Raw genomic sequence first — 19,463 nt, 5'->3', positions numbered from 1 at the left:
CCAAGACATGATTGAAAAGGAACCAAGTGATCTTTACACACACACACATACACACGCACACACGCACACACACACACACACACACACACACACACACACACACACACACACACACACACACACACACACACACACACACACACACACACATATATATATTTATATATATGGATCTACTTTTCTTCGTCGAAACTTCATTACTTCGAAAAAGAAAAGTAGATGCCCACTTTAGCAAAAGTACACTTCAATGAAAATGCACTTTTGCTGAAGTCTAGTCACCAGATTGGCTGACTAAAAAAAAAAGAACACACCAAAAAACATCTTTTGCAGGTGGCAAGCCCCCCTGCACCCCCACACCTCTCCTACTTAAAAATACAAACTCCGAGACCGCACTACAGTGAGGAAAAGGGAATATTCCCATTACATGCTGTATTGTGATCTCTGTACTCTGTTTTTGAAGTTTCAGTACTTCAAATAAGTGGTCTCACAAAAGTGGGTTTGGAAGTACTGAAACTTTGACCAACCGAAGTAGACCCATATATATATATATATATATATATATATATATATATATATATATATATATACATATATATATATATATATATACACACATATAAATAAATATGTGTGTGTGTGCGTGTGAGTGTGCATGTGTGTGTGTGTGTGTGTGTGTGTGTGTATCCCATTTTATTCACCAAATTTCCATTTCTCTGAAACTGAAATTGCCAAAACCACTTAAATGAACATCCACTACTCCAAAACGTCAGTTTGCCAAAATACAAAACACTGACATGACAGCTACTTAAAACTGACACACACAACAACACATATTCTCTGATTTTTTGCACCCCTACACCCCCCATACCACCTGCAAGTCATATATACCAACTCCAAGATCACACTACAGTGACAACAAAGGTAGATTTCTCCATCCATACTGTAGTGCAATCTCCGTTTAAAAAAATACATGTGCTGTACAATTTGTTTTCTACAGCGTAAATAGCTGTACACCTACAGACATATCCGACATGCAACTCAACTGGTATGATGCACTAGAAGGTACATAAACACTGTATAATTGTGCATCTCGCACTGCCAGCATCATAGTAAATGTTTCACGGAAATGAAATTCGGCAAACTGACACTGTCCTAGTAGGATTTTCCTGACATTTACTCAGTTGCCTGCTACAGCAAAAGCCATGGTTCATAGAGAGCTTACAAAGCATCACAGGGATCTCATTGTTGAAAGGTATCAGTCAGGAGAAGGGTACAAAAAATTTCCACAGCATTGGATATACCACGGAACACAGTGAAGACAGTCATTAAAAAAGTGGAGAAAGTATGGGACAACAGTGATGTTGCTAAGAACTGGATGTCCCTCCAAAATTGATGAAAAGACAAGATGAAAACTGGTCAGGGGGGCTGTCAAAAGACCTACATCAACACTGAAGGAGGTGCAGGAATTTCTGGCAAGTACTGGTTGTGTACTACATGTGACAACAATCTCTCGTATTCTCCATATGTCTGGACTACAGGGTAGGGTTGCAAGATGGAAGCCTTTTCTTACATAGAAAAACATCCAGGCCTGGCTAAAATTTGCAAAACAATACATCAAGTCTCTCAAAAGCATGTGGGAAAATTTGTTATGGTCTGAGGAGACCAAGGATGAACCTTTTGGTTACAATTCCAAAAGGTACATTTGGTGCAAAAGCAACACTTTGCATCACCAAAAGAACACCATCCCCACAGGGAAGCATAGTGGTGACAGTATCATACTTTGGGGTTGCTTTTCTTCAGCTGGAACTGGGGCTTTAGTCAAGGTGGAGGGAATTATGAACAGTTTCTAATACTAGTCACTTTTGGCCCCAAACCTTCAGGTGTCTGCTATAAAGCTGAAGATGAAGAGGAATTTCACCTTTCAACACAACAATGACACCAAGCATACATCCAAATCAACAAAAGAATGGCTTCACCAGAAGAAAATTAAAGTTTTGGAATGACCCAGCCAGAGCCCAGATCTAAATCAAATAGAACATCTGTGGGGTGACCTGAAGAGGGCTGTGCACAAGAGATGTCCTTGCAATCTGACAGACTTGGAGTGCTTTTGCAAGGAAGAGTAGGCAAATATTGCCAAGTCAAGATGTGCCATGCTGACATGCTCCTACCCAAGAAGACTGAATGCTGTAATTAAATCAAAAGGTGCTTCAACAAAGTCAATTATCAAATTCTCCTTACTAAACTCTAGCCTATGGGCCAGCACCCTCCTGATGTAACTGATTTCTTAGTTGCTTCACTACTAGCTCCCAAGCAGTGAAATAGCTAGATAATTTCTCCTCTTTACTTCATATATCCATAAGAGTCCCACAAGGCTCCATCTTACGACCAGTATTGTTTAACTTATTTATTAATAACTTAAACACAGCAGCCAAAAATCACCATCATAGTACAATGAGCCAATGATGTCACTCTAATATGTGCTGCTAGGCCCCTACTGAAGCTACACTCACCCAGAAATCCTAGAAGTTTGGCTTGACAACTCACATCTCCCCCAGAATAAAAAAATGAATAAATTAATGAATAAATAAACGAATAAATAAATAAAACTACTACTATCACCCCCACTCTCTCTGTTCCCAAAAAAACTACTTTTAATATATTGTCATCCAGTAACACCAATATAGAATTGGTATCCCCAAGATGACTGCACACTGATCAACAGCTTAATTTCAACTTTCCTAGTATGAAAAAAGAAACTGATAGATAAGAGCAAGTAATTCTACCTGTTTTAGTAAAATTCAGTTACTGGCTAGTAAGTACACAGTCTGAATGCCAGCAAAGAAGAAACTTAGAGAGCCTGAAGGAAAATCAACTACAGAAGTTGAAGAGAAAAATCTGTCTAGGAAGAATCATGCAGCTGTTAAGTGAAAAACAGTTCAAGCTCCAGCTTTGGTACAAGATATGGCTTCCAGTAATTTAGAGGAAAACCTATGTCAAATGTTCTCAGAGCTGATTATAAAAATGAAACATTGAAGTAGTATACCAACTCAAATAACAAAAGACTGGAAAAAATGGAATAAGCTTTAAACAGCTATTGAGATGAATTGATAAAACTGCAAAAATAACAGGTCCAAATGAAGAAAAGATTTGCAGAGTATGAGACTGCTCAAGAAGAGCGGTTTCAAAACAGGTAGAGTTAGAGGACAGAGCACACAGAGAAAACTTGAGATTTTCTGCTGTACCAGAGAAACTGGAAAGAACAGACTGTATTAATTTTATGAAAGCACAAATAATTAACTGGGTTGGTATTCCAAAGCAGAACATGTTAATTAAAAGAGCACATTGTGAGTATGCTCCAAACATGGCCACGAGAAAGCAGCTAAGACCAGTATTAGTAAAGATGCAATCATACAAGCAGAATGAGTTGATCTTGACAAAACTGTGGTAGAAAGGTGAAGTATTAAAAATTGGAGACAGTAGAGTGCTTGTGGAAAACATTATTCACTATACACCAGGCAGAAGATAAGCAAATTAATTCCAGCAATCAGAAAATGTCAAGAGGCAGGTGTGAGATTCAAGCTGTATCTAGCTGTTTTCATGATATTGTTTTCTGAAGGATCAAAGACATTTTTTGTTGCACAACAAGCTAAAGAGGAAATACAAAAGTTTGTCCAGCAAAACATGAAACATTAAATAAAAGGGGACTATGCTTCTTATTCTTCTGATAATAAAGCTAATAGATAGACTTGCCAGTGAAACCTTTTACAATGTTCTAAAGGAAAATGCTTGAGAGACAGAAGAAAAAGTATAGGAGTTGACTAGAAGAATCAGGAGTACCTTCTACATGAATCAGAGTCTGGGGTTGGGAGATGGAGATGAACAGGAAGAAGACCAGCAACACTATAATTAGTGAAAAAATATGATACTATAAAGCTTCAATCACATTTGTGAAATATTTCTTTAGAAAAAGTGTCTGAGAAAGACTGGATTTTTGTTGACTGTGTTAAACTTACTGGGGGACTGACAGGCACATACCCCACCATGTGTCATTAATGTTTGGAGGGACACTAAAAAGAAAAAAAGAAAAAAATAAGAAAAATGTAACTGTAAGTAAAACACTTTTTGTTCTTAACAGTATTTGTATAAAACATTTCATGATATAAATTGCATGTTATATAGTAATACATTTCCAGTGATTGTTGTATGCGATAAAGATACTAAAGGTAACAACAACATTTTTTTTCTTTTTTAGTTTTAAAGAAGAAGAGAGAAAGGCTGGACAAAAGCATGTTTAAGTTAATAGGCTGCAATCTTGAGAGATGGAATGTGAATGTGCCACCAGTTATAATATATGTAGAGTTGAAATGCTTTATTTTATTTATTTATTTATTTACATTTGTTGACAGGGAGTGTCCGACTGGACATAGGTCCATTTTCAGTGGAGGCCCGGGGAGAAAAGCTCCACAGTTAAAGTAAACAGACAGTAGTTACATTGGATTACATAGCGATTAACAATTTAACATAGCAATTACTTACAACATATTTTCAGATGAAGAACATAGTACATCAGTAGATAACTAGAATCTTTATCTGTGAAATACATAACAGACATTAACAAATGTTACAGTAAGAAGTTCCTGCTGTATAATAAGTACTAGGCTTATGAGCATCTGAGCTTGCTATAATTCAAGGTAGTTAGTGGAGTGGAAAGAAAGGTAGTGGTTGGATGGGGTGGGTGATATTAGAGTGGGAGTTGCAAGGGCATAGCCAGCATGTTTTTAGGTGCACTTTTAGTAAAGTTTTGAAGTGGGTGCATGATGGTATGGAGGTAATTGTGGGAGGGAGGGAGTTCCATAATTTGGCTGTGGTGCAAGAGAATAGTGCTTCACCAGCAGAGTTATTGGCATTAGTGATCTGCAAGTGATTTTTGTTGCTGGATCTTAGTGGTCTGGTGGTGCAATAGGGTTGGAGTAGATTCTGGAGGGATGGGACATTTAGTGGATGGTTTACTAGTTTGTGGGTGAGTGAGAGTTGATACCACTGAAGGAGGTGAGGGAGTTCAAGTCAGCCCAGTTCAGCAAGTGAGAGACAGTGGTGACTATGGTAGGATGCCCCTGTGGAGAATTTGGCGATTTTGTTGTAGCAAGTCTCTAGCTTGTTTAGATTGCATTGCCTTAGGTTGGTATATATTGGAGAGGCTTAAAGTAGGGTGGAGATAAGGTGGGAATTTGCTATTGAAATCTTTGCTGCTTTGGTGAGAAGTCGCTTATTTCTGTATAACGCTCCTAGTTTTTTTGTGGACTTTTTTTATGGTCATGGATATGTGAATGTCAAATTTTAGTTTATTGTCTATTTATACTCCTAGCAATTTGGTGTGTTCAGTTGGATATATAGTGGTGTTGTCTTTTGCTGTGATGTTAAAGTGAGAGTTGTTTTGAGTATGTTTGGTGGGTTGGAAGATGAGTAGTTTAGTTTTGTTAGGGTTGAGTATTAATTGGGCATCTGATAACCAAGTTTCAACAGAGGAAAAGGCTTCCTGTGTGACTTTTTGCAGTTTGGGTAGGGACTGGGCTGAGCAGATGATGGTTGAGTCATCTGCGTATTGTAAGAGTGTGCCATGTTTGGTGGCAGAGGCTAGATTATTGGTGAAATCAGAGAAGAGTAGGGGTCCGAGGATGGATCCTTGGGGAACCCCTATGGAGACAGGTAGTTGGGAAGATATGTCATTCTGCCATACAATGGATTGTTGGCGGTCAGACAGGTAACTCTGAAACCAGTTGGTGACTGATTAAGAGAAGGATTGGTTATTGAGAACAGAGATAAGTTGCTTGTGTGGGACCATGTCAAATGCTTTAGATAGGTCTAGAAAAGTAGCAGAGGAGAGATAGCCATTGTTTTTATGCTGAAGGATAGTGTTAGTAAAGGAGAGTAAGGCAGTGGTGGTGCTATGGTTTGGTCGGAAGCCATGCTGAGTATTGGAAAGGAGGTTGTTAGTAAGGAGGTAGTCTGAGACCTGAGAGTGTATGCATCTCTCTAGTATTTTGTATTTTACTTTTGCATAAGTGAATATCTGGATTAATGCCCTTGACAAGATTTTTTTTGTGTAAGCAATTGAGAGCCCACAATGTATTGCATAGTTTTCCTTTAGCAAATGAATGTTCAGTGTGAGTAGAAAAGTACATTCTGTTCATATGTTTCCATAGAAACAAGCTAACTAAAGGTGAAGGCAATAAATCAAGAGGTCTGGACATTGTTTATTGTGAGAAATGTAAAATTTAAAGCCACAAGGGCAAGCAGCTCAGTAAAAAAATAATGTTTGAAATTGTTGGAAGCGAATAACAGAACTGTTTCTGGTAACTAAATACTTTAATGCATTTACCAGAACAGTATATGTTAGTTTTATTTATTTTTCTTAAGGTTAAAAGTTAATGTTTTATTAAATCAGGCAATCTAATTTTCACATTTGGAAGGAGAATAAAGATAAGACAAGAATAGACAGCATAGCTTCTGACCCAATCACAGTACAACCACTGTAGGAACAAAGGCTATAACATGCACTTTAGCACAGATAGCCTTAATTTTAATTACTTAATGCCTTTGGGTGTGGCTGTTGATCTGGGACAATTGTTCCTATCAGGAGAGCTAAAGTCATTATTTAGTGATATACATAGTTTTGTGTATTTCTTTTAAGTTAATAGGTTATGGGATGTTCTAGGGGTATATTTAGTTTTTTGTTTGAGGGTTTTTATTAAAATAAAAAATCTTGTAACATGTGAGATAGGTTCAATTGGAGATGACAAGGATCAAGCTTCCAAGCATAAATGGGTACATATAACACAGAAGCTGGAAATAGTTAAAAAGCTGTCATATATTGAAGATGGGAATAATAACTTATTATCATAATGGCTACACTTAACATATTATTTTGGAATGTGAATGGCTTTACGTGTTGACAAAATGTTAAGAGTGCCAAATTATATTAAGAAATGCAGAATGAAAATAACAATGCTGTAAGAGACAGATTTGGAAAGAAGTGAGCATGTGAATTTGATAAAGAAAGGATTTCATGATGAATATTCAGCAGAGTATCAGGGACAAAAGAAAATGTGAGTACTTACAGTAATTGCTAGAGGATCTCCAAATAGTGATTGAAGAAGAAAAGGAGTAGTAATGGTAGATTTGTGGTAGTAAGGGGCTACTGGGAAGGGAGGAGGATTACACTAACATGTATTTATATTCAACCTAAAAGTGCTATTATGGAGCTTAATTAAAAATTGGGAGAATTAATCAGCTTCCAGCAAAGAATATTACTTATAGGTGGGACTAGAGCCTCATTTGCAACAGTGAGCATGTATCTGGGGGATCTAGAAGGGAAAATATAACAAAACAGGTTAGCTTTCTGAAGAAATTTATGAAAATATTTGGTATGGAAGATGTGAATTCAGTAATAAGAGCTCAGAGAGAATTTACATATTATTCCCCAAGGTACAATAACTAGGCTAGTAAACCGGACAGAATTTATATTTCACAAGAACATGTACATTTAATTGAAAGCTTCAGCATACATCCAATATCTACTTCAGGTCATGTGTCAATGGCAACTTAGATACAAATACAGGGTAATGAAGTAAAAATGAGGCACTGGCATTTCCCCAACTACCTGTTAAAAACAGGAATTTAAGGAATGTATAGTGGGAATTATTCAGAAGAGTTATTAGGGGAAAGAGAAATTTCTCCAGAAGTTATAGATATAGTGAGTGGGATAAAATGAAAGTAAAGTTTAAAAATAAGGTAGAAATAAATGAAAAAGTGATATGGTTAAGCAGCAACAAGAATTATTTAGCAGGGATGACAAATGTTAAATTATTGCAGAATAAGGGGAATCTCACAGAACAAGAATAGGTACAAATGCAAAGTGCTAAAGATAAAATAAGTATATGGATGTTATGCATACATTTAGAAAGACTGCTGTTAAGCAACTGTTTTTGATAATAACTCCAGTGCAGAAAATGTTTAGCACAATGACTTACAACAGAAGAAGAAAGGGCTGTTATCAAACTTAAGGAGCTTATAACAAAAAAAAAAATAACCAGATATCCTATAGAAGTATTAGCAATATTTTGGAAAATTGTATAAAGTAGAAGAATGTATAAATCAAGGAAAAGCAAAAAATAAATATTTATAGAAAACTTAAGTACGCCAAAGGTAGAGGTAGATGAGGCTCAACAATTAGCATATAGGAGGAGATGAGATAAAAAGGTGATATATAATCATCCTACAGGAGAGTCTCCAGGAAACAGATGGTATTCCTTGAAAGTTTGAATGCTAGGAGGGAAAAATTAACAAATATCTGGAAAGTTTTGTTTAATGGTATTTTAAGAGGAGAGGAAGCACCAACATCCTGGAAGAAAGCTGTGGTGGCTGTAATTCCTAAAGACAATAAAGATCTATCAGACTGAGCTTAATATAGGTCCATGTCAATTTTAAACTATGATTAGAGTGTTTATGTCTATAAAAGCTAAAAGAATGGCAAAGGTGTTGCTAAAATTGAAAGATATGGATCAATGTGGTTTTGTGAGGGGAGCCAAACATTTGACAATATTAATAAAACAATGATAATTCAGCGGGAAGTAAAATAACAAAATATCTTTGTTATTGATGGGTCTTGATGCAGAGGAAGCATTCGACAGAGTAAGCTGGGATTTTATGAGTAGGGCAATGGAAGCATTTGCATTCCCTGATATAATATTAAGGTTAATTAGGAGGATATATAAGGGATCAGAGGGAAAAATGTAAGTGGGAAGATTCCTATCTGATATGTTATGTCTGAACAGAGGAATCAGGAAGGGGTGTCTTCTTTTCCCTTTGTTATTTGTGTTATATTTAAAGTCGAGTTTTTGTTTGTTGCTTGCCAATAGAAAACAAGGAACTCAGAAATTCAAGGACATAATTGGTATGGTAATCAAGAAAAGTTGGCTTTATTTGCAGACAATGTTGTTTTGTACGTGATAAAACAAGAAAAGGACATCTTAGTGTTGTGAAACATTTTGAGCCAGTTTCAAGTCTTTTCCAGCTATAAAATGAATGAAGACTAAACAAAGGTTGTAGCTGTAAACTATATACCATACACCTGAATTGGTTCAGCAATACCCATATTAATGGGGACACAATAAAATGAAGTATTGAGGAATATGTGTTAAAAATGATTCTGTTAAAGCAGCTAAGGGTATGTGGGAAGAGACTAAACAAAAGAAAGTGCAAAAACTTATAAAACTGGAAGCTCTTGTTTATAGATATAGATAGCAAGATACAAGCAGTGAAAATGTTTCAGCCCTTTAATTTTATATGTCAGGATTTTTTTATTAATCAGAAGAGAAGTTGTGGACAAGGATCAAGTGAGATAAGCTAATACTTCCAGCAGAACAAGGTGGTTTAGGATTACCTGATTTGAAGGGATATTTTAGAGCTACACAGTTATGACTCATATACATAACACATGCAGAAAGTCATAATTTAAAGTGGAAACAGATGATGATAAAGCAGGGGTTGGGATTCAAGAAGTAAGGAAAGACTGTAATTTTGGATACAGATCCTTAAGGAGAATAACAACAGCCATACCGAATATTATTTCTTATTATATTATAATATTATTCAGAATATTATATTCATGAAGTAACAGAAAGTATTCTAGGAACCAAACCACATGAGAATGGAGAAAGGAGATTCTACAAATAGGGATGACTGCAATTAGGGATACAGAGAAGAGGCAAGAGGAGGAGGAATTTACTCGAGAAAAGTGGCAAAGGAACCAATTTATTGGGAGAAAATAACTAGAGAGGAAAAGGTTTTAGAATGAGAAGAGTCCAAGAATACACTTGAATTGCAGGCTAGGGACTACCTTCCTTACCAGGGAATGATATCAGTATATAGGCAAAGATAAAGGGACAGGAGAATCCTAAATGAAACACTTCCACTAGTAGAGTATTTAGTTGAATCTAGAATAGAAGCTACTGTTAAAAAGGGATAATTAGTAGAGCATATAAAATATTGCAGAATATGCAACAAAGTCTAGAAGATTTAGGATTTTTGCTCGGAAGTGTTTGCATAGTAGTTTATACTCCAAGCAGACTCCAAAGAAATTTTCCTCATGTAGATGGCAAATGTTGGAGGTATGATGGGGAAGAAAGAGGTAACTGGAATCATGTTTTTTTTTTGGGGGGGGTGTAATGAACTGGCATAATTTAAACATTCCCCACAGAGTATACTGTCAGAAATATTGGGGGACCAAATGACTGTATTTAAGGAAAATATTTTTTGTGCTGAGATACAATACCTGAATTGCCTAGACTTTGTAAGGCCTTGTTACATTGAATTCTTGTGTCTGCCAAAAAGCAGTTACTATAAAACGGTAATCAAGTTTAAAGCAACTGTATTTGAAGCAGTGAGTATTGTAACAGAGAAAAAAAATAGAAATTGGATCTTTGGAAAAGAGTAGGAGTAAATTACATTGAACAAAATGGAAATTGTGGGAACAATACATGCAGAATAATGTGAGGTTTAAGGGAAGGCAGGAATTGAACAATTTATGTAATGGATTGATGATAATTGTATAAAAATATATGTGACATATAACTGTGAACATTTTAATACTTTTTTGTATAAATGTAGGTTTGCCTATGTTTTAAGTGTTAATTCAATAAAAGTGTTAAATAATATTGAACTGGTATCTAGGTGTGATTATAGATGTCCACTGGAAATTTGATTTCCACCTTCAGCAGACCATAAAGAAGATGTAAAAAAAGCTAGGCTGTCTCCATAGAGTAAATCACTACCTTACTGACTCTGCTAGACAAAACATAGCAACTTCTCTTCTAGTCCCCACCCTTTTATATGTCTCTCCTATCCTAACCAATCTCAAATCCTCTCTACTAGCCAAACTAGAATTACACTTTGATAAAGTAGTCAAATTTGCAACCAACCAACTACATAGATTACACCTCTACTCTTTCTATAGCGACTAAACTGGCTTGAACTAAATAATTATCTGTTGAACTCACAATTATTTACAGCCTTCAGACTACTGCACAACCCTGAAAATTCCCCATTTCTTCACTCTATCACTCAGCCTTACACTACTAAGATACCTCTACATTCCCAAATCACTACTCTGCAAAGTAAACCTAACAACAATGCATAATACTCCCTTTATTCACTGTATTGCTGAAATACCATCCCAATCCAATTAAGAACACTCTGCTACCTAGAAATGCCACCTGAAGCAACACCTGATAGATAAATGGCTCTGCACCTGCACTACCCCTGGTTAAACTGGTACTAATATATGTATATGAATTTGTGCCATAAGTCTCTGCTGCACAAAACATAATGTACTGTTATTACAACTGTACTGTCTTCTATTATCTCATCTGTTTTATCTTCCTTGCACCTCCTCCCCTCCTTCCATCCTTTGGGCTACTCTAACTCTTCATATTATCTTCCCATGTCCTAGATTTTGAACAAGTAGTGGTAACACATATTCTTATATAAAACCCGACAATCTATGATCCTCATGATATGACACTGCATATATCTCCCTGTATTTAAAAAAAATGTATTCATATACAATCCATGTAACTGTTATGTTTACATCAAAACTGTTTGTGAATGATGCAGTTTATATCAAGTATGCCTGAATAATGGAACTGTTGCTCATGAATGAAACTGACTGTAAATCATGAAACAATTCAAATGATGTCCATGATGTCTGAATAATGGAGCATTTCTCTTCAAACCTCGTTGAAAAAGGACACTGCTCAGTCGGACTTTCCTGATAAATAAATGCCAATAAATTAATAAATAAATGAATGATTCTAGGTTTTGCATATATCTATAACTCTTATCTATATCTAGCATGGATAGCTATATAGGTATGTAGATTTCTGATTCTAGTTTTATTTCTCTGCTCATACATTTAGCACAAAACTTCATTTGCTTAAGGTTCTAATTCCTTTTACATTATTGTGTTAATAGGTGATACCTGTTACTTAGAGTGGCCATGGTGGTGCAATGGTTAGTGGTGCTGTCTCAGAGCAAGAGGTTCTCTGGTTTTATTCTTGGCTGCAGTGCCCTCTGTGCAGAGTCTGCATGTTCTCCCTATGGCCACATGGATTTCCTCTCACATTCTAAAGACATGCAGTAGGTGGATTAGACACTCAAAATTGACTGTAGGTGACAGTGTGTGTATGAGTGAGTGTACGAACGAACTACTGTGGCGGGGCTAGCTACCCCGCAGTGTAAACCTTGGCTCAAGATGTCTTTCACAGCTGAAATGACACCCTAATCCCATGTGCAAAATAGGAAAAGTTTTGAGGATGGATGGCTAGATCTGTTACTTACTGTGACATGTAAAATTGAATTAATATGGAGCCCCCTGAATAAATTATTTACTCCAACTAAACATACTACATGCTTCTAATATGTAGAAGAGGAGAATGATTTTTTTAAATCTTGATTTAGGGTCTCAGCAGTGTCTTTATCATCTGATACATCTTGCATCCACCAACTGTTATGTAATTTGCTAGTCCAAGTTAACTCCTGAATGTTGGCTACCCCCCGAGGACCTTCTGAGATTGGCACCGACTTCTGAGATATAAAATAAATAGGAAGTATCTGTGTAGTCTAGCACTGTGCCATCCAGGGTGCTTAGTAGGATTGTTCTTGCTTGTTCTATCTATTCCCTCTGCACACTAACTGGATGCAGGATATAGAATACATGCAAGCAAGTTCTTTTTATGGTGCATACTCCCACATGCTGAGGTACTACAATCTACTGTGCATCTAACCCTGACATGCTACATTTCATAGCATTTCAGTTTTATTTCTCTCAGGTAGGCCCTGAAAGGCACAAAGGAATTATCATTCAACCACAAACTACTTGGTTAGCTAATAAACAGGCTGCCTGGCACCTGAGCCACTAATCAAACTCAGATGAGAGCTGTGGATGGGTAGGTAAAGGGGCTGACCGACATCTGAGCCATTGATTAAACATACCAGGAGCACTACCAACAGGAGCAGTTCTGAGGCAACAGCAGGCAATGTGGAATAGAAGAATGGCAGATGATTAATGATATTGTTGATCAGTATTTATTTTAACCAGTGACTTAACCAAATTATGTAGGAGATTGTGGATTTCACGGGAATCCACGTCTGCACAATACAAAACCAACAAACAAGTACACACACACACACACACACACACACACACACACACACACACACACACACACACACACACACACACACACACACACACACACACACACACTCACACATACACACAAATAAATATTAAAATGAATCAAAACATAATGTTATGTACTAAGGTGGAACTTGTCTAATTATTTGTGCTGTACTCATTGTTTATATGTATATATATATATATCTCACTAGTGGCATAGTGACTGTTTCATTTATGTAAAATGCTTATATATCATGCGTTATAGTAGAAAAAGCTTGTAAGAGAAGAGCCAGCAATGCTATATATACAATACTAGAAACAATTAGCTAAATGTAAAGCACTGGTGATATACTGTTAAAAGGAACTCTGGTCTTGGAGATGGATTTGCAAATCCAGAAGATGATACTTTTTGATGAGACCATAACCAGATTAATCCATGGATTAACCTGTAGAGTACCAGAAGTTGTAGATTTTTGTTTGAACTATTGCTTTACTTGTATATTTATCAAGGTAATGAGCAGCTTGTTCTAAGCTGCAGCTCCAAAAAAAGGAACTAAAATAAGTGCTGGGTTTCTGGGAGACATTAAAATGTGAGTGGAACTGTACGATAGCCAAGCAAGTGCATTTCTGCTTTCTTTCCTTGAAAAAAAAATTTGAGTTGATATACTTGCATTGTAAATAAACTGCACTTTGAACGTCATACTTGTGTTGTACAAAGAGATTCTCCAGTGTGTTAAATATACTAAATAGATAAACATATAATAGTAAAAAAGATGTACCTGGAACCATGAACAGTAAAAAGTATGTTTAATTGGTTATCCACCAAGTTGCTAAAATCAGTTCAGTCAAAGTGCACACAAATGCTAAAAACTCAGACTGCAAAAGCAGTTCCGTCAAAGTGCATGCAAATGCTAAAAACTCAAGAGTCTAAATGCAAGTGTGAAAAAACACTTTCACCCAATGGGCTTCTCATCAGGCAAATGGCAGGTAAATTGCATGGAAGAGTATATATAGCATTTCAAAGTCACATAATTAAAAAAGTCACATGTTTAGAAAAAAATCATATGATTAAAAAAGTCCATCCCTGAGATTCATGAAGCTCGGCGCAAGTTTTAGCCTTGTGCCGAGCGTCCTCCTTACAGATGGTGCAGCAGCACCACATGAATATTTATGAGGGTGCACTGCCGCACCCTCGACATGCAGAGGTAACGTGTGCGAGTGCAGGGGGCACGTTTAAGTGCTCTACGGAGGAGTAAACATGCACCCACAGTTGCACAACCTACTATGCTTACTATTGGAGCCTACCTCTAATAGTAAGCAATTAAGTCAGTGTCCGTGGATACTGAAATGTATGCTAAGCATACAAGAGTGTACACGAACACTGAAATAAACTCAAAGTAGTAAACACACAAGCATGTAGTGGAATGTTGAGCCCTGTCCCTAGAACTATCACAATTAGATTCCCCCATGTCCCTATTTTACATTTGTATTGCTTCATTATTGAAAGTGTAAGCGAAGCGCAGAGTGTTTGCACATCGCCACCCCATGCTTAGCATAGCTTACACATCAAAACCATCCAAATAGAAAAGAACATGTGTAATCAATGTTAATATCAATAATGTAGTGGTTAGAGCATCCGCCTAACGAACAGGCATGCAAGATTCGAGTCCCACTATAGCACATATCATTTTCCATGTGGAATGTGTATATAAACATATTTATACATCCTTTTGCTGTATAACCTACATAATAACATGTAAATGTGAACTGGAGTACTGCATGAAATGTTTAACTATTGTCATTCAATCGAAGTGGTAGTGTTATAATGAATAAGGCACCAGTAAGCAGGTGTAAGCACAAATAAGCAGTAGTAAATATATATAAGTATCGGTAAGCAAGTCTAAGTGCGATTGCGTGGGTGTAAGCAGTGCCCACACGCATTAAGCATAGTAGAAGCTAACTGCATTTAACAAACTGTAATTGGAAGATAGCACAGCCTACCGTTGCGCAAACATGCACACACCCACTCACAACTGCTTAAAAGTGCTTTAATCACTGTGTATCCAATGGCCCTTGTTCTGGCAGCAACAAAATAAATGGCCTCTGCAAATGCAAACCCAGGAACCTGCACACCACAGCCAATTTGATTTACCACTAAGCCATGGAAGATAAACATAAATCTGATGTTATCACAAACATATCGTCCAGCACAGTCATGCAACAGCATAGGAAATTTGTATAATTATGTAGATGTATGTGCATGTGTATGTACAGATATATAATACACACACACATACACTCACACACACACACACACACACACACACACATATATATATATATATATATATATATATATATATATATATATATGAAGAATGAACGTTGTGACAATAAAGCATACAAAAAGAATGTGAAGGGAATCAACAGCAACCCCAGTATTATTTAGTGCTGTCAGCTTATGTCATATCAAGCTGGGCAGGGGTGAGCAGATCACTGCTACCCACACCACAGGCAGGACACTACCAGTGGGAGCAACATTGTCGATCTGCTAAGTCTACTTTACAAACAATCACAGGGTAGTCCCTGGTGGGACTACCCAAAAATTGTTAGGCAGAGTGGACTTCCGACCATTACGCAAGCAAGGGCAGGTATGTTCAAGGACCAAATGGTGGGAGACCCTGATGATACATGGGTTGGGACAACATACGTGTAGGGTCCCTAATGCTGGGGAGAGGGCAATGTGTGGAGGTGTGTCATGGCTGTGATAGCAACTGGAGAATGGATGGTTTGCATGTATGTCGAACTTGGGTGGGGTGGAGGAACCATGGGTATGAAATTATGGATCCAAGCATGTCAAGGTTGGATGGCCTGGTTGTAATTGGACCACCCTGTGGAGGTCAGCGAGTTCGTTATAAGTATATATGCATACACACATGCATACATCTATATGTAGAAGTACATCCCTGTAACACATTCATTCCTTTTGCAGACATAAATAACATGAAAGTGCCCCTACAAACCTCGATAGTAGATGGAATAATAGGTTGTGCAAAAGAGGGAAGGGAGGAATCTGCAAAATTGCAGAAGTGTGTACATTGTCTGAAGTCAGTGCTGTTCTCAAAAAATCAAATGTGAGGACTTTCCCACACATGGAATCATTCCTGTGATCTGCCTGCTATGGCAACGCTAATCACTAAACTGGTCCTATATGTAATATAATTTCGCCGAACATGTACATTATTAGCTCTCATGTGTAACGTGTGTGTTACATGTAGTCATAGTTATTAATTTATTGTAGTGTCATGTTAATGGGAGTAATGATGTAATGAAGTATAGAGTCTAATCCTGAAATAAAGACATGTGTGTCCCAGGTGGGACAACCCAAAAACTGTGACTAGTATCCTATTGGTCACTCATTTTACCAATGTGTGTGGACTAAACTTTTCAGATGTCTGAGGATACGTAGAGTGAGTCAACCTATGGGATGGGTCTACAGGAGTAGGGAGTGGCCAATGTGTAGTGGTCTGGATACACCTTGTATCCAACTGGAGAATGGATGACTACTGTGTCAGTGAAGTGTTGGGGTGGGTGTTTGGGGAACTAAGATACATGGGTATATGGGTATATATGCAAATGAAGCAGCACAGCAATAGTGTAGTGGTTAAAGCATCCACCTAACGAATAGACATTCCTGTTCCGAATCCCACTGCAGCACATACAATTTTCCATTGGTAATCTGTATATGAACATATTTTGACATCTGTCTGCTGTATAACCTGCATAATAACAATTAAAACTGAAAAAAACAAAGAAATCCAAATGGATAAAATACCACTCAGCACTTAAAATAAGAAAAAATAATAAAACAGTCACCAAAGACTAAACGTAGGTCTTCACTATTTTAATAAAAGACAGAACCAAATAACTAAGCGCTTTCACCAGGCGTAAACTGCTGGCCAGCGGTTTAATGCCTTGTGAAAGCGCTTAGTTATTTGGTTCTGTGTTTTATTAAAATAGTGAAGACCTATGTTTAGTCCTTGGTGGCTGTTTTATTATTGTTTTCGTATTTTAACAATTAAAAGTGAACTGGAGCAAAGTGTCAGTGTCATAATGAATAAGGCACTAGTAAGCAGGCTTAAGCATAAATAAGCAGTAGTAAGCATATATAAGCACCAGTAAGCATATTTATGTGCGTTTGCGCGGGGGTATGCATTGCCTTACAGACACACACACACATATATATATATATATATATATATATATATATATATATATATATATATATATATATATATATATATATATATATATATATATATATATGCTTGCAGACATATATACGTATATGTATATATATATATATATATATATATATATATATATATATATATATATATATATATATGTGTGTGTGTGTGTGTGTGTGTGTGTGTGTTTTTGAGTAGATATACACAGATATACAGGATAGGAAACAGCACACAAGAATGGCATATGTTCACAGGCTATGCCAATGGAAGTGAGGGGCCCAAGCAAGAAACATGTAACACGTAGCATGAGCTCCCCCCTCCAGCCGGACAGAGGAAACATACACACAAACCCACAAACAATGTAAATAGTCCACTGCTCCCCAGACCACAGGCAAGATACAACCGGGGGGGGGCAGAGTGCACCCGTGAAATCTAATCTTGGAACAGACAGGAGCGTCCCTTGCGGGATGCACCAAAAATTTACATATAACCAAAGGAAGCCGATACAATGACAATTCTGGCTGGGGTGTGTACATACCCAGAATAAAAGGGTGGGAAAGCCTGATGACCCATGGGTAGAGACAACATACGACATGGGTCCCGTGAAGTGGAGAGTGGGCAGCGTGTAGTGGTGTGTTCAGATCCGACCTGCACCCAGAGTAAGGATGTGTGCAGTAGAGGAATTGCGGGTGGGGTAACTATGGGTAGCTAGTTATGGGACTAGGTGTGCAGGTGTTGGCTGATGTGGGCCTATACGGACAGCCCCAGGGATGTGAGAAAAAGTGTTCATTGGGCAGAGGTGTCGCCCAATGAGCAGCCACACCCGCTACGAGTCCCACTGCAGCAAAGTCTAATCTACATGGCAGAGAATGGAATAACCAGATGTAGATGTATATATATAGAGGAATGTGTGTGCATATCTACCCATAGCGACATGGAGATATACCTCTCCCTCTCCGTAGTACAAATGTATACATACAAAGACAGAATACATATACATACCCACATATAGATATATATACATATGCAGACACCCATACACCCATATGTAGTTAGATATACATAGACTGCAATATATAAATATATACATATATGCATTCATGTACAGCTATATTTGTATTTAGTAATGTAGATATATATACACACACATATATATATATATATATATATATATATATATATATATATATATATATATATATGTGTGTGTGTGTGTGTGTGTGTGTGTGTGTGTGTGTGTGTAAATATACACATGTAAACAGCTAGGATATGATACAACAGTTATGAATTACATATGTTCACAGGCCGTGCAAATGGGGTTGAGGGGTCCAATCAACAAACGTGTAACACGTAGCATCAACCACCCCCAGAGGTAAAACAAACAAACACATGATGCAAGTAAACACACCACTGCTTCCCAGACCACAGGCAGGATACTACCAGTGGGAGAGACCTGCCAGGTCTAAGCTTGAAACAAAGACATCAATGTCCCTTGTGGGCCACCCCAAAAATTACTGATCATCAGAGTCAGTCTTTGTAATGATTCATCAAACCAGGCTGTAGATGTACATGGACCAGTAAGTTGTGCAAGCCTGATAACCCATGAGTCGACATAACGTACATGTGTCCTGACACGTGGAGAGTGGGCAGTGTGTAGTGGTGTGGTTAGACCCCATCCGCACCCACAGTAAGGATGAGTGCTGTAGAGGAGGGCAGGTGGGGGAACTATGGGTACGCAATTATTGGCCTAGGCGTGCAGGTGTTGGCTGGCGCAGTTGTATTAGGACCGCCCCGGGGATGTAAGTAATATTCCAAAATGGGCAGAGCTTATGCCCATACCTCTCAACCTCTAAGAGCAAAACCACTGGACAGAACATAAACCGTTGGGAGAACAAATAGGGACAGAAAGCACACATTCCACTTACAACCTTAGAAAGCTGATAGAATAATAGGTATGCATTAGCATGACTCGGCTG

This window comes from Protopterus annectens, chromosome 5.part0, assembly GCF_019279795.1.
Source record: "Protopterus annectens isolate FY-2018-M chromosome 5.part0, PAN1.0, whole genome shotgun sequence".
NCBI lineage: Eukaryota > Metazoa > Chordata > Ceratodontiformes > Protopteridae > Protopterus > Protopterus annectens.
This window is presented reverse-complemented; position numbering follows the sequence as displayed.